This window comes from Babylonia areolata, chromosome 11 (assembly GCF_041734735.1).
Source record: "Babylonia areolata isolate BAREFJ2019XMU chromosome 11, ASM4173473v1, whole genome shotgun sequence".
Taxonomy (NCBI): Eukaryota; Metazoa; Mollusca; class Gastropoda; order Neogastropoda; family Buccinidae; genus Babylonia; species Babylonia areolata.
Window position 1 is genome coordinate 10,435,288 of NC_134886.1, and position 14,251 is coordinate 10,449,538.

The window sequence follows — 14,251 nt, forward strand, 5'->3', positions numbered from 1 at the left end:
CAAAATAACATTGGTGATCAGCTGACTTTTTTTTTCTTCTTCTTTTTTTTGTGGGGATGGGCAGTAGGGAAGAGACACTGTCATACTGTATTATAAACATGTTGGGTTTTTTTTAATGTCAAATGGTAAAGAGGGAATGACCTGAACACAGAGACAGAGAACAGACAATGTAACAGGGAAAGACACAGACAGAAACAGCAAAAAAGAGAGAGAAAGAGACAGACAGACAAACAAAACAAAATATTATTTAACCAGGGTAATTAGATTAAGATAAGCAAATACACATGCTTTTTTCCACCCAGCCCTGGGGCACAAAAAAAGAGAGAAAGGTGTGGGGGGATAGGGCTACATCAAAAGAACACATGAACACAGAACTATAAACAAGAAAGATATCAACAACAAAAAAAAACAAAAAAACACTGAAAATCACATGAGAAACTGATGAAAAAGTATACAACTAAGCAACAAACAACAAGAAATCTCTTTCCCCACACCCACCGCTGTCTCCTCTCCAACACCATGCACACAGTGAGACCTTGAGATTTCAACTGTAGATGTAAATTATATGATAATCAAAGAGAGAGAAAGAGAGAGGGAGGAGGGGGGGGGGGTGGTGAGCAGACAATAAAACAGAGGGATACAAAGGACAGAAAACAGTACGAAAGAGACAGACAGGCAAACAGATATACAGAGAGAGAGATTATACAGAAAGAGAGATACAAAGAGAGACAGACAATGAAATGGGAAAGACACAGGCAGAAAGTGAGAAACAATGCAAAAGAGAGAAATCTTGAGAGAGGCAGAGACACAGAGAGAGACAGAGAGAGACAGAGACACAGAGAGAGACAGAGACACAGAGAGCAAACAATGAAACAGAAGATGCACAGACAGAAACAGTACAAAAGAGAGACAGAGAGACTAGAGAGGCAGAGAGACAGAGACAGAGAGAGAGAGAGGAGAGAGAGAGGGGGAGAGAGACACACACAGGGGGAGAGAGAGAGAGAAAGAGAGAGGAGAAAGACAGAGGAGAGAGAGAGACAGAGACACAGAGACTAAGAGAGCAGACAATGAAACAGTAAGAGGCACAGACAGAAACAGTACAAAAGAGAGATAGACAGACAAACAGAGACAGAGAGAGGGGGGAGAGAGAGGGAGAGAGAGAGGGGAGACAGAGAGAGAGAGGGGAGACAGAGAGAGAGAGAGCAGACAATGAAACAGTGAGAGGCACAGACAGAAACAGTACAAAAGAGAGACAGACAGATAAAGGCAGAGAGACAGAGAGAGAAGGAGAGACAGAGAGAAGGATATATATATATATATATATATATGTGTGTGTGTGTGTGTGTGGAGAGAGAGAGAGAGAGAGAGAGAGAGAGAGAGAGAGAGAGAGAGAGAGAGAGAGCAGACAATGAAACATTGAGAGGCACAGAATAAAACAGTACAAAAGAGTTACTGAGACAAAAAGACTGAAATAATCCAACATTAGACACCCCCCCCCCCCCTCACACACACACCACACATATCACACACACACACACACACACACACACATCATACACACGCACATGCCCACTCCAGGTGGATGTTGAATGAACTTAATTACTGTGTTAGTGCCTCATACATGTTGTAAGTTTATTTTAATACAGGTTTGTAGACAGAATATGTGGGGGATGGGGGGGAGAGAGACAGACAGACAGACAGATAGGTGGACTGACTGAGACTTGCAAACTGGCAGAGACAGAGGGCGAGACACAGAATGAGAGATGGAAACCACAGACATAAATTACAAAATGATTCATTGCAATTCCGTTCATTTGAAATATGGTCAAGTTAAATATCCACTGGCACCATCAGTATATTTACACAATCATAAATCACTCATTCATTGTCTTCGCTTCAGCTCGTAACTCAAGAGTGGTTGTTTTAATGACTGTCCTGTGGTTTTCGTTTCACTTCAGCTGCTTTATTCAACAAACTGAGCGGCTGTTTATTATGTAATCTGTATCCATCACTGGTATTCAAACTGTCTTCGCTTTGTCTAACAACCTACGATTCGCTGCCAAAAGAGTACAATCCCAACTCTTGTTTTTTTAGCAGCACGTGACAGCACTATTATTCTCTTCCGACTGACCAAAATAGTTCCACCTTCGTTGTTATTTTGACTGGGTTTTCATTTCCAGACAAACCACGACAGATGCAAGTCTATCGGGACATTTGCTGTTGAATATTGAATCTGCTGTCAACTTAAATGTCACTTGACTTGAGTTTAATACCAAATCGTTCTGGCTTACCTGTGTCGCGATTGGCATCTCTGTTGCTTCCTGTCACCTGTTTGGTATCATCTGCGCCATATTTTGGTCAGTCGGATAATCTCCCTTTGAACAATGATTGGTCCAGCAGACAGACAAAATCACAGTTGTTAACGATTCAGATGTCCATCAATTTTGAGAGCTAACTCTCAGGTAAAAAGAGTCGCACAGAACATAGGTGATATATGGAAGTACAGGTGCAAGATGGCTGCACGTTGGTAAACTTTTCTTCCCTTGGCTAGACAACGAGCAGATGACAGCCTCGAGCTCGTTCCTATGCTGGCCTGTAAGCGGTGCAGCAGGGGACGTCAATCGAATAATCGAAAGTAGCCTCAGTTTTTTCAAGCACTGACAGTGCTCGCTCGCTCAGCAGAATTCCTGAGCCACTGATGTTGCAGAATAAACCTATCCTATTCCGTATATTTTTTCTTCGGTTTTGAGTGTTCGTCAGTTGTTCTGTTTCTCTTGGTTTTCCGCACAATAAGAGACAAAATGGGGGTGGGGGTGAGACCTCACTGGGCCGCTGTATGGGGTGGGTTTGTAAAACGAAGACCACAATTTATGTGTCAGTTAGGACCATTGGCAATAAATATTATAGTATCACATTTTTCTAATATTATTATTTTTTTTTTTTATGTACGCTTATAGTTGACTTCATCAAGTTTTTGCCCTTTATACTATACATATTATTAGCAGTCAGTGGTCGTAGTTATTATTTTTTATGTATTTATCTATTATTTATTCACCCCTTTTCTCTCTTTTTTTTTCTTTTTTTCTCAAGGCCTGACTAAGCGCGTTGGGTTACGCTGCTGGCCAGGCATCTGCTTGGCAGATGTGGTGTAGCGTATATGGATTTGCCCGAACGCAGTCGTGACGCCTCCTTGAGCTACTGAAACTGAAACTGAAACTGCTCTGTTTGGCTCCCGTTGTTTTGGGCGACGGTGTCGCCGGCGTCCTCGGAGATAATGTATCAGCCTGTCGACTGACTCGGGGTCTGCACTCCACCTGCATGGTCACGGTCCTGCATGACAGACACATTCCCCCCCCTACTCCCTCCCCCACCCACACACCAGACACCTTCCTCGCGGCATCTCTCTCTCTCTCTCTCTCTCCCCTCCCCCCGGCCTCCCCTACGCCACCCCCTTTCCCTCTCTCTCTTTCTCTCTCTCTCTTTCTCTCTCTCTCTTTCTCAGGCTCATGGCAGTCCGTCAGTGACACACCGACACACCAAGACGGACCTGTTCCCGGATCTTTGTTCGACTGGTTTCACGGGAAAGACTGCGGACAGACCAGGGTCATTCAACAGTACGTGACTGAGCAAACGTCGCCGCGTCACGTCCGTATCAATGAGTGAATGGAGATGTTGCCGGCTGAGTGTGAACTGAAACACACTCAGTCGGAAAGGAGTCGACAGCAAAAATGCCACTTAGTTCACTCAGGCTGAATGAGTTAGTGAAAGATGAGCACTGAAGAAGTAAACGTCCGCGTGAGCAATCTCGGATTATTTACCTGAAAATGCCTAAATTATCATACAGCTCGAGAACAATTTCCAGTACAGCACGAAAAATGTACCCCGGCGAGTTATGCTCAAGACTGATTCAGTCTTTTTTGCCACGGAGTAGTTCTCTAACGAGGATTTTCGCCGAAGTAAATTTTAGTCGAGTGGCCGGGAGTGCGAATACCGTGTTACACCGGCCACAGGTGCATAAACTCTGTCACTGACTTGACTGGATGTCGTCGATCGACTTTCCGCAGCTTCTGTACCATGTCCTCCGCTGTAACCGGCAGAGTTTCCACTGGCATTACTATACATATTATCTCTAAGTTTACCATCCCCTTCTACACGTAGGCATGAAGTCATACCCAAGAACGCAAACCCGTTGTTTGGTGTATCTTGTCAAGAGTCAGTGATAGTCATATACAAAGTAGTCTGACATCCAACTTGTTTTTGACCTCAATAAGCTTAGACTACGTCATACAGCATGCTATACATAGTATCTTCCGTCAGGAATTTCTGTAATGTGGTCTAAACACGTGTCTGTCTTGATCATACAGTTGAGTGATATCCTTGTGACTCAAGTTATTCTGACTGCCGTAGATTTAAGTGTTTTTGTTGTTGTTGTTGTTGTTTTTGTGTTTTGTTGTTGTTGTTGTTGTTGTTTTTGGGGGGGTGTTTTTGTTTTTTTTCTGCACTGTCGCTTGCACACACAGCCACTGACACTCTTTTGCAGTGCACCAACTCAAGTGTACCCGGTGATAAATATTCACCCAGATGTCACTGTACGATCATCCGCGAAAGGTGACCCTACACATGCCCCGATCTGGTCACAGGCTCAGGTCCGTACGTATGTGGCGCCTGCCGGTTTGGAGTAGTCACTAAACAGAGATCTTCGTCATCTGCAAAACTCTCTCCACTGTCGACATGCAATGATCACAACAACTTAACTATCTGAGCACTCTCAACTCTGGACGGAGAATACCGAACCAGTCGCCACATCATTTAAACTGACTGGACACAAGTATCGATTCAGCTTGAACTGGGGTGACTGTCCTCAGCATGACATTACGGGTCTCCTTCACGCACTGTGACAAGACAAAACATACACACCGGCACTTGGAATAATGACTGTTGTCAACGACTTCATTTTGACTGCCACCGCTGAGTTCCAAGGTCAAGTTGGTGTCACGTAGAGTTGACGTGACGAGCCCGGTGCAGTAAGAGACTGGAAAACCGGGATGTCATAACTACTGCCCTCGACCATGCAAAATTCCTTCGGCCTGTCACAACATCAGCTGAACACACTTCAGCATTCGTGTGTGTGTGTGGTGTCAGTGTGTGTGTGTGTGTGTGTGTGTGTGTATGACCTCAAGTGTGTGTGTGTGTGTGAGACCTCAATTCCATGCACATGAGGACCATTGTGCTTCGAACCAATCCCTGGTGTCAGCGTACGCGGAAAATCTATATATACACCCACGTCACACTTACAGACCTCGTGATCTTTATCAGAACAAAAACAATGTGGGTTGGGGAAACGGAGACTGGTCGAGGGAAGTGGCCCACGACTGAACGTGCGACTGGAGCTGCTGAGCCATGAACGTCGCAACCCTTGAACTATCTGCATGCACACACAGCGACGGAACAAGAACAGCAACAGCAGAACAAATCATGATGATGACGATAATAATAATGATAATGATAACTGACATAGCGCGTTTCTCCAGAAATACTGCTCAAAGCGCTTTACATTTCGTTCCTCACTCCCCACCTCCCCATCACAACTCCTCTCCACCCGCACCTCCCCCACCCCCCACACACGGAAGCACGGGAGAACAAATGGAGGGGTGGTGTGCCCTCAGTATTCGTTGTGACCCATCAGTCCGCAGAGATTTTGCGCACAGGTTTCAGTTTCAGTTTCAGTTTTTCAACGAGGCGTCACTGCGTTCGGACAAATCCATATACGCTACACCACATCTGCTAGGCAGATGCCTGCCAGCAGCATAACCCAACGCGCTTGTCAGGCCTTGAGTGCATGCGTACCAGAGTGGATTTTTATTTACATAATTTTGCCAGAGGACAACACTCGTTGCCATGGGTTCTTTTTCAGTGCGCCAAGTGCATGCCGCTGCACACGGGGCTTCGCTTTATCGTCACACCCGAAAGACTAGACGCTCTGTTTGATTTTCAAGTCAAACTTGGGAGAAAGGGCGACGGAGCAGGAGCGAGATTCGAACCCACACCCTCACGGACACTCTGTATCGACAGTGAGCGTCTTAATCATTCTGCCACCTTCCTCCACACCGAAGCACAGGACTGAATCTTACACTAGCCAGAAATCTCTCCCCTTCCACTGACGACTTTCAGTTTCGGTCTGGACGCTAGTCATTCGGATGAGACATAAATGGAAGTCCCGTACGTGTGTAGTATGCACTTAGCGCACACCCGGTTAACTTGAAAGAAGAAAAAAAAAAGGTGAGTTGCTCCTCGGAAGAATTAAGATGAAAGCAAATACACTTGCAGATAGAAATAAAAAGTGTGGCGCTGCACTATGGCGATGCGCTCTACCCAGTAAGACCAGCCCGAATTCTTTTGTTACAAAAAAAAAGAAAAAAAAGAAAAGTAATAAAAACAAATGCAAGTCGATCCCCACATACGACGGGTGCAATAACAGAGTGGTTAAAGCGTTGGACTTTCAATCTAATGGTCCCGGGTTCGAATCTCAGTAACGACGCCTGGTAGGTAAAGGGTGGAGATTTTTTTCAGATCTCCCAGGTCAACAAATGTGCAGACCTGCTAGTCCCTGAGCCCCCTTCATGTGTATATGCAAGCACAAGATCAAATACACACGTTAAAGATCCTGTAATCCATGTCAGCGTTCGGTGAGTTATGGAAACAAGAACATACCCAGCATGCACACCCCCGAAAACGGAGTATGACTGCCTATATGTCGGGGTAGTAAAAATGGTCATACACGTAAAAGCCCACTCGTGTACATACGAGTGAACGTGAGAGTCGCCGCTCACAAACGAAGGAGAAGATCCCCACTAACATTAAAATGCTGGTCAAAGTCACGTATACATAAGAAACAGGAGGAGAAGAAAGAAAAGATGGAGAGAAGAAAAAAACGAAGAACTAGTGACATGAAGAAGAGAAAGAAGAAGATCGAATGAAAAAGAAAAGAACAACAACAACAAAGAACTAGTGACATAGAACAAAGAGGAGAATTTTCTTCTTCGATCGTGAGCCGCAACTCCCACGTTCACTCGTATGTACGCTAGTGGGCTTTTACGTGTATGGACGTTTTTACCCCGCCATGTTGTCAGCCATACTCCGTTTTCGGGGGTGTGCATGCTGGGTATGTTCTTGTTTCCATAACCCACCGGCTGAACGCTGACATGGATTACAGGATCTTTAACGTGCGTATTTGATCTTCTGCTTGTGTATACACACGAAGGGGGTTCAGGCACTAGCACATATGTTGACCTGGGAGATTAGAAAAATCTCCACCCTTTACCCACCAGGCGCCGTTACCAAGGTTCGAACCCGGCACCCTCAGATAGAAAGTCAAACGCTTTAACCACTCAGCTATTGCGCCCGTCAAAAGACGAGAACGAGAAAAGGAAAACTGATAATTGGAAGGCAGAACGCTTAAGCTGCAATTTTTTTTTTTTTAATTATTATTATTATTATTATCTCCCGGTGTGCTTGCAGTAAAAAGACTTGTATCCACAGTAACTCAGTCTACTTAAAACCGAAAAAAAGTAAGAGAAAGAAATATTCTCGCGTGCAGCAACATGCATATACCCCACCCCACGTAAAAGAACCATGGTAACAAAAGGGTTGTCCCCAGCACAATTCAGTTTCAAACACTTATACTGACATAGCATCTTTGTGTACTGTGACAACCTCACTCTGGGGAGAGCTGTTCGACTGAATTTCAGGAACAATTATTTTGTATTTCAAACAAGCTATTCATCATCACAGAAACATCAAAGCAGCTGCTGCTTTGTCGAAGCACAACAAGCAAGGCTTAAAACCGTGCTCTGAACTTGTTACTTGTCAATGAACTGGCTGTGATTAAAAAAAGAAAAAAAAAGGAACAAATCTTTTGTCGTAGAAAAGCTTATACAATACAATACAATGCATTAAGCTACACTGCATCATGTTAGTGTTTGTCTGTGAATCTCTGTGTGTGTGTGTGTTTCTGTGTCTGTGTGTCTGTGTGAGAGAGAGAGACTGGAGACAGAGACTGGAGAGAGAGAGACAGAGAGAGAGAGCATGTACGCGGGCGCGACAGACAGAATTATGACATATCCACGCAACAGTCTGGGTCAGCAAGTGTAATCGCAGGCTCAGTGAACATCAGTATTTAGCTGTGCGCCACATGGTGACTGATCGATATAGCCGACAATTGACTAGCAGTTCAGACTCAGCGCACACACACACTGACACACACGCGCGCGCGCGCACGCACACGCACACACACACACACACACACACACACAAAACACGCACAAACACACACAAACACACACACACTACACACGCACACAAACACGCACACACACACACACACACACACACACACACACACACACACACACACACACACACACACACACACACACACACACACACACACACACACACATATATATATGTATGCATCAAAGTAGAGCCAACACACCCACCCACACACACACACACACTCATATGTATGTATATATATATATATATATATATAAACACAGAACGAGAAAGAGAGAGGGTACTGTGGAGAAAAAAGAGACAGACAGAAACAGACATATGCAAGAAGATAAACACACACACACACACAACACTACAACACACACACACACACACACACACACACACACACACTCATACGCACGCACACCCACCCCACACCCACCCATCCACACACACACACACACACACACACACTCATACGCACGCACACCCACACCCACACCCACCCATCCACACACACACACACACACACACGCACTAAATAAAACAAGCACATGTATGAATCAGCAACACACATTCAAAGACAGACAGAAGGGCAGAGAGAGAGAGAGAGGAGAGAGAGAGGCACACATAATCACCAATAAATGAACTCTTACCTATCTCCATTGTTGTAGCAGTAGCAGCGCAGTAGCAGCGGCAGTAGTAGTAGTAGTAGTAGTAGTAGTAGTAGTAGTAACAGTACTCGCAACGAACCACAACTTTCTGTAAATCACTTCAGACGTACATCAGTCCTGCAGTCCACCAAACAAATGAGCAAAACACCAATTATTTTTCACTCAAAAAAGGCAATGTCTCCAACGTACATCCACACCGATGCATCTCGTACAAATGTTGACCAACGCATATTGACCAAACATGATCAATAGGAAATCCTGACCGAAAAACCGTAAAAAGAAAAGAAGAAAAAAATCGAACAAAATCAGATTGAAGTCAAGCACACACAACACAAACACACACACACTCAAATGGGGGCGGGGAAAAAAAAGTTGCGTTGACCACGCGATGTTGCTGCTGCCAGGGAGATGCTAATCAAGTGGTGTTTTCCGGGCGAGAGCGTCGTCCGTTTGTGTGGGGGAGGTGAGCAGAACTGTTGATCGGTCTGCCTCTGTCTGCCTCCAATCAATCCTATGGTGTTTGGTGAATTGACAGGCGCTTGACGTGTTCAGTTCGTGTGCGTTGTTTGGATGTTGTGGTGTGTGTGTGTGTGTGTGTGTGTGTGTGTGTGTGTGTGTGTGTGGCTGTGTGGCTGTGTGTGTTTGTGTGTGTGTGTGTTTGTGTCTGTGTGTGTGTGTGCGGGGGGGACGTGTGTGTGTGTATGAGAGATAGATGGATGGATGAATAGCGACATATAAAGAGAGACAGACAGACAAACAGCAAGACAGACAGACAAAACAGAGAGAGAGAGAGAAATCTGAACCAACACACACACACACACACGCACGCACACACACACGCACGCACGCACACACACACACGCACGCACACACGCGCGCGCACACACACACACACACACGCACACACACACACACACGCACACACACGCACACACACACACACACACACACACGCACACACACACACACACACGCACACACGCACACACACACACGCACACACACACACACACACGCACACACGCACACACACACACACACACACACACACACACACACACACACACACACACGCACACACGCACACACACACACACGCGCACACACACACACACACACACACACACACACACACAACCCAGGACTGGCGTAACAGGCAAGCCACAGAGATAGAAAGGCATCACGTTGGACAAAGCAGCCATTGAGTACGTTGTCCTTCGTCATCGTGCACTCTGTCTCTGTCTTACACACACACACACACACACACACACACACACACACACACACACAACAGACTGAAGAATTCATTTCCTTCTTTCAGTGAATGAATTAATGAGCAAGCCCATACTTTGTAAAGCGCTCAGAGCTTGGTCTCCGACGGAGGACAGGTGCTATATAGATATCCATATCATATTTTAGTATCTATTTTTCTAGAGCCCCCCCCCCCTCTCCCTCCCTCCCCCTCTCTCTCTCAGAGACAAAGGAACACACAGAGAGAGAGGGGGGAGGATCACAGACAAAACAGTTCAAAACAAAATAAAACAAAGCGAAACGAAAAACACCACATTGATGCTCTGTGAACTGAAAGCGCAAAACGCACACGGAAAACCCACTCCATTTTATCATTTTGCCCATCGCTCCTGGTGGAGCATAGGCCATCGACGACCCCTCGCCATCGCACTCTGTTCTGGGCTGTTCTGGCCATTCCAGTCCAGTTGGTCCCTTGCTGCTTCAGCTCTGCCTCGGTATCTCCCACAGATCTTCGTTTCGGATCTTCTCCTGCCATCGGATCTTGTAGATGCGCCTCAGACAGGTGTTGAAGAATGTCTGAATCTTCTGCTGCATCGTCTGTGTTGTCCGCCATGTCTCGCATCCGTAGAGCACAATTGACTTCACATTGGAGTTGAAGATGCGGAGTTTGGTTTTCATACTGATTGCTCCAGATGCCCAGATGTTCTTGAGCATGATGAAAGCTGTTCTTGCCTTGCCGATTCTGGCTGTGACGTCTCGGTCCGTGCCTCCCTGTCGGTCAACCACGCTTCCCAAGTAGACGAAAGACTCCACCTCCCTGATGGGCTCTCCACCGACTGTGACTGAAGTGTTGGCAGTGGTGTTGATCTTCATCAGCTCGGTCTTCTTCTTGTTGATCTTGAGCCCTGTCCTGGCTGACGTGGTCTCCAGGCGAGTGGTCTTGTCCTGCATCTGGCTGTGGTTGTGTGACAGGAGCGCCAGGTCGTCAGCGAAGTCGAGATCGTCCAGCTGTGTCCAGAGTGTCCACTGTATACCGTTGTTCCTGCCTGTTGTAGTGGTCCATGATCCAGTCGATGACCAGGAGGAAGAGGAACGGTGACAGCAGGCACCCTTGACGAACTCCGGTCTTCACCTCGAAACTTTCGGACAGCTGGCCTGCGTGGGCAATCCTGCAGCTCATGTCCTGGTAGGTTCACCGGATGAGGGAGATGATCTTCTCTGGGACTCCGTAGTGCCTCAGCAGTTTCCACAGCGTCTCTCTGTCCACACTGTCGAAGGCCTTCTCATAATCTATGAAGTTGATGTAGAGGAGGGAGTTCCACTCCAGCGACTGCTCCACGATGATTCGCAGGTTGGCGATCTGGTCGGCACAGGATTTGTTCCGCCGGAAGCCTGCCTGCTGGTCTCGGAGCTTGGGGTCGACGGCCTCTTTCATCCTTTCCAGTAGAACCCTGTTGAGAACCTTGCCTGGCGTTGACAGGAGCATGATCCCTTGGTAGTTGCTGCAGTCCCTGAGGTCTCCTTTCTTCGGCAGCTTGATGATGATTCCTTCTTTCCGCTGGACCGGTACCTCCTCCTTCTCCCAGATCTTGCTGAAGAGGCTGTATAGCATAGCATGTTGACAGCTGTTTCCATGTCTGCTTTGATGGCTTCTGCTGGTATCTCGTCCGGCCCTGCAGCCTTCCCATTTCTCAGAGTCATGATGGCCTTCTTGATCTCTACCTTTGAGGGTTTGTCGCAGCTGATGGGCAGTTCTGTCTCTGCAGGTGGAATGTCTGGTGGTGCGTCAGGGGCGGGGCGGGGCGGTTCAGCAGCTCCCTGAAGTGTTCTGCCCATCGTTTCAGCTGTTCCTCGGTTGTTGTCAGTGGGTTCCCGTTCTTATCCTTCACTGGCTTGTCGGTCTGCTGGAACTTCCCCATCAGCTTCTTGGTCACCAGGTACAGGTCCTTCAGGTTCCCCTGTCCGGCTGCTGCCTCTGCTTGACTGGCCAGGTCGTCGATGTAGTCCCTCTTGTCCTTCTTGATGCTCCTCTTTACAGCTGTGTCCACTGCTGTGTACTCTTCCTGTGCCTTTGCCTTAGTTGCTCTTGTTTTGCTCGCGTTCAGCAAAGTTTTCTTCTCTTTCCTTGTTTCCAGCTTGTGGATAGTATTGGCAGAGATCCATTCCTTGTGCTGAGTTTTCTTCTTGCCAAGGACCTCTTCACATGTGTCGTGCCAGAGCTTCTTGCTGTGTTCCCATTGTGTCTCAATGTCCATCTCACCGTCTTCTATCAGCTCTTGTAGTGGCTGGAACCTGTTGGAAAGGCTGGTCTGGAATGCTGCTTGTGTGCCTTTGCTTCTGAGCAGTCCAACATTGTACCTTGTCCGTGTGTTGTTGGCGTTGGTGAATCTCTTGAGGCGAAGTCTCACTGTCGTCGTAAGAAGGTGGTGGTCTGATGACACATCAGCTCCTCTCATCACTCGTACATCCTGCCATGATCTCCTGAACTTGCGGCTAATGCAGATGTGGTCGATCTGGTTCTCCGTGACGTGGTTCGGGGATCTCCATGTGGCCTTGTGGATGCGCTTGTGTGGGAAGATACTTCCTCCTATCACCAGCTGGCTCAGGGCGCACAGGTCTGCAAAGCACTCACCATTCTCATTCATCTGTCCCAGTCCGTGTGTCCCCATGGTGTCCTCGTAGCCGGTGTTGTCCCTTCCGATCTTGGCGTTGAAATCTCCCATCAGTAGGGTTATGTCTTTGGCTCCTCTTCTGTCTATAACTGTCTGTAATTGTTGGTAGAAGTCATCTTTCTTCTCTTCTTCCGCATCATTGGTGGGAGCATAGCACTGGATGATGTTCAGCCTGATGTCATTCTTCTTGGTGGTAAACTTGGCTGTGATGATGCGGGAGTTGACAGGTTCCCAGCTGATGAGTGCTCCCTGTGCCTCCGGTGCCAGCATCAGGGCCACACCCTCAGTGTGGGGGGCTCCATCCTCTGTGTGTCCTGACTACAGCAGTTGCTCTCTAGATGAAAGTCTCATCTGCCCTGACTGTAGCCACCTTGTCTCACTCAATCCTAGCACTCCGATCTTGTAGGTTTTCATCTCTCTCGCTACTTGGATGGTTCTTCCTGCTTCATACATCGTCCTGATGTTCCATGTGGCTACTCGCGTTGTTGTCCTGGGTGTCAGAAGGGGAGTCAGCCTTGCAGCTTCCTTTCGGCTTTCACTGCACCGCGTCATAAGTCTCCAGGACGGAGACCCTTCCTTGCCCAGGTGAATGTTTTGGTTCTTTGTCGTCGATGCTTCTGTAACTGGTCTTTTTTACAGGCAGGGTAGTTAACCATACGCAAACCCCTTTAACCTCCGGGCGAGGTGGTCCTACCTTAGTCGCCTCTTACGACATGCATGGCAGGGCAGTGGGTCTATTCTATCAGTGCCCAACCCACAGGGCAAGAAAACCCACTCCAGCAGAGTATTATTGTTTGTCAGTCTCGTCAGTCACACATCATTGTCAAGGGTTTCTCCCTCCCGCCGTCACTGACTTGTCCGGGGATTTCCGACAGCTTCAACACTCCTCTGAGTCCGTCAGTAAAGACACTGAGCGTTTGTTTTGTCAGTGAGATGGGATAAGGGGTGAAAGGGGGGCGGGGCATTGGTTGGTGGGCGGTGGGTGGGGGGGGGGGGGAGGTCTGGGGTGGGGGATGGGGGCGTTGGTTGGTGGTGGGAGGGTCAACAATACACAGACAAGAGACTCGAGGAGGATCGGGCTAGGGTGGGGGTGGGGGTGTGGGTCGTTGGTAGAAATATATACGACGGGCGCAATAGCCGAGTGGTTAAAGCGTTGGACTTTCAATTTGAGGGTCCCGTGTTCGCATCTCGGTAACGGCGCCTGGTGGGTAAACCGCTTGTCTGGCTTTGAGTGTATGCTTTATATTTGTGTACCTATCAGAGCGGAATTCTTTTTCCATAATTTTGCCAGAGGACAACACTCTCGTTGCCATGAGTTCGTTTTTTTCAGTGCGCCAAGTGCATGCTGTACACGGGACCTCGGTTTATCGTCTCATC

General features: G+C 47.4%; 1 protein-coding gene across 1 annotated transcript in view; it reads right to left on the reverse strand.

Annotated features, from left to right (window-relative positions):
• LOC143287507 (rho guanine nucleotide exchange factor 10-like protein) overlaps nt 1-2,581 on the reverse strand; it is a 45,210-nt gene extending 42,629 nt beyond the window's left edge. Inside the window, exon 1 of the mRNA XM_076595541.1 lies at nt 2,292-2,581. The gene's annotated coding sequence lies outside the window, so the exon portion shown is untranslated. The remainder of the gene's footprint in view (nt 1-2,291) is intronic.
• Nucleotides 2,582-14,251: the final 11,670 nt, after the last annotated feature.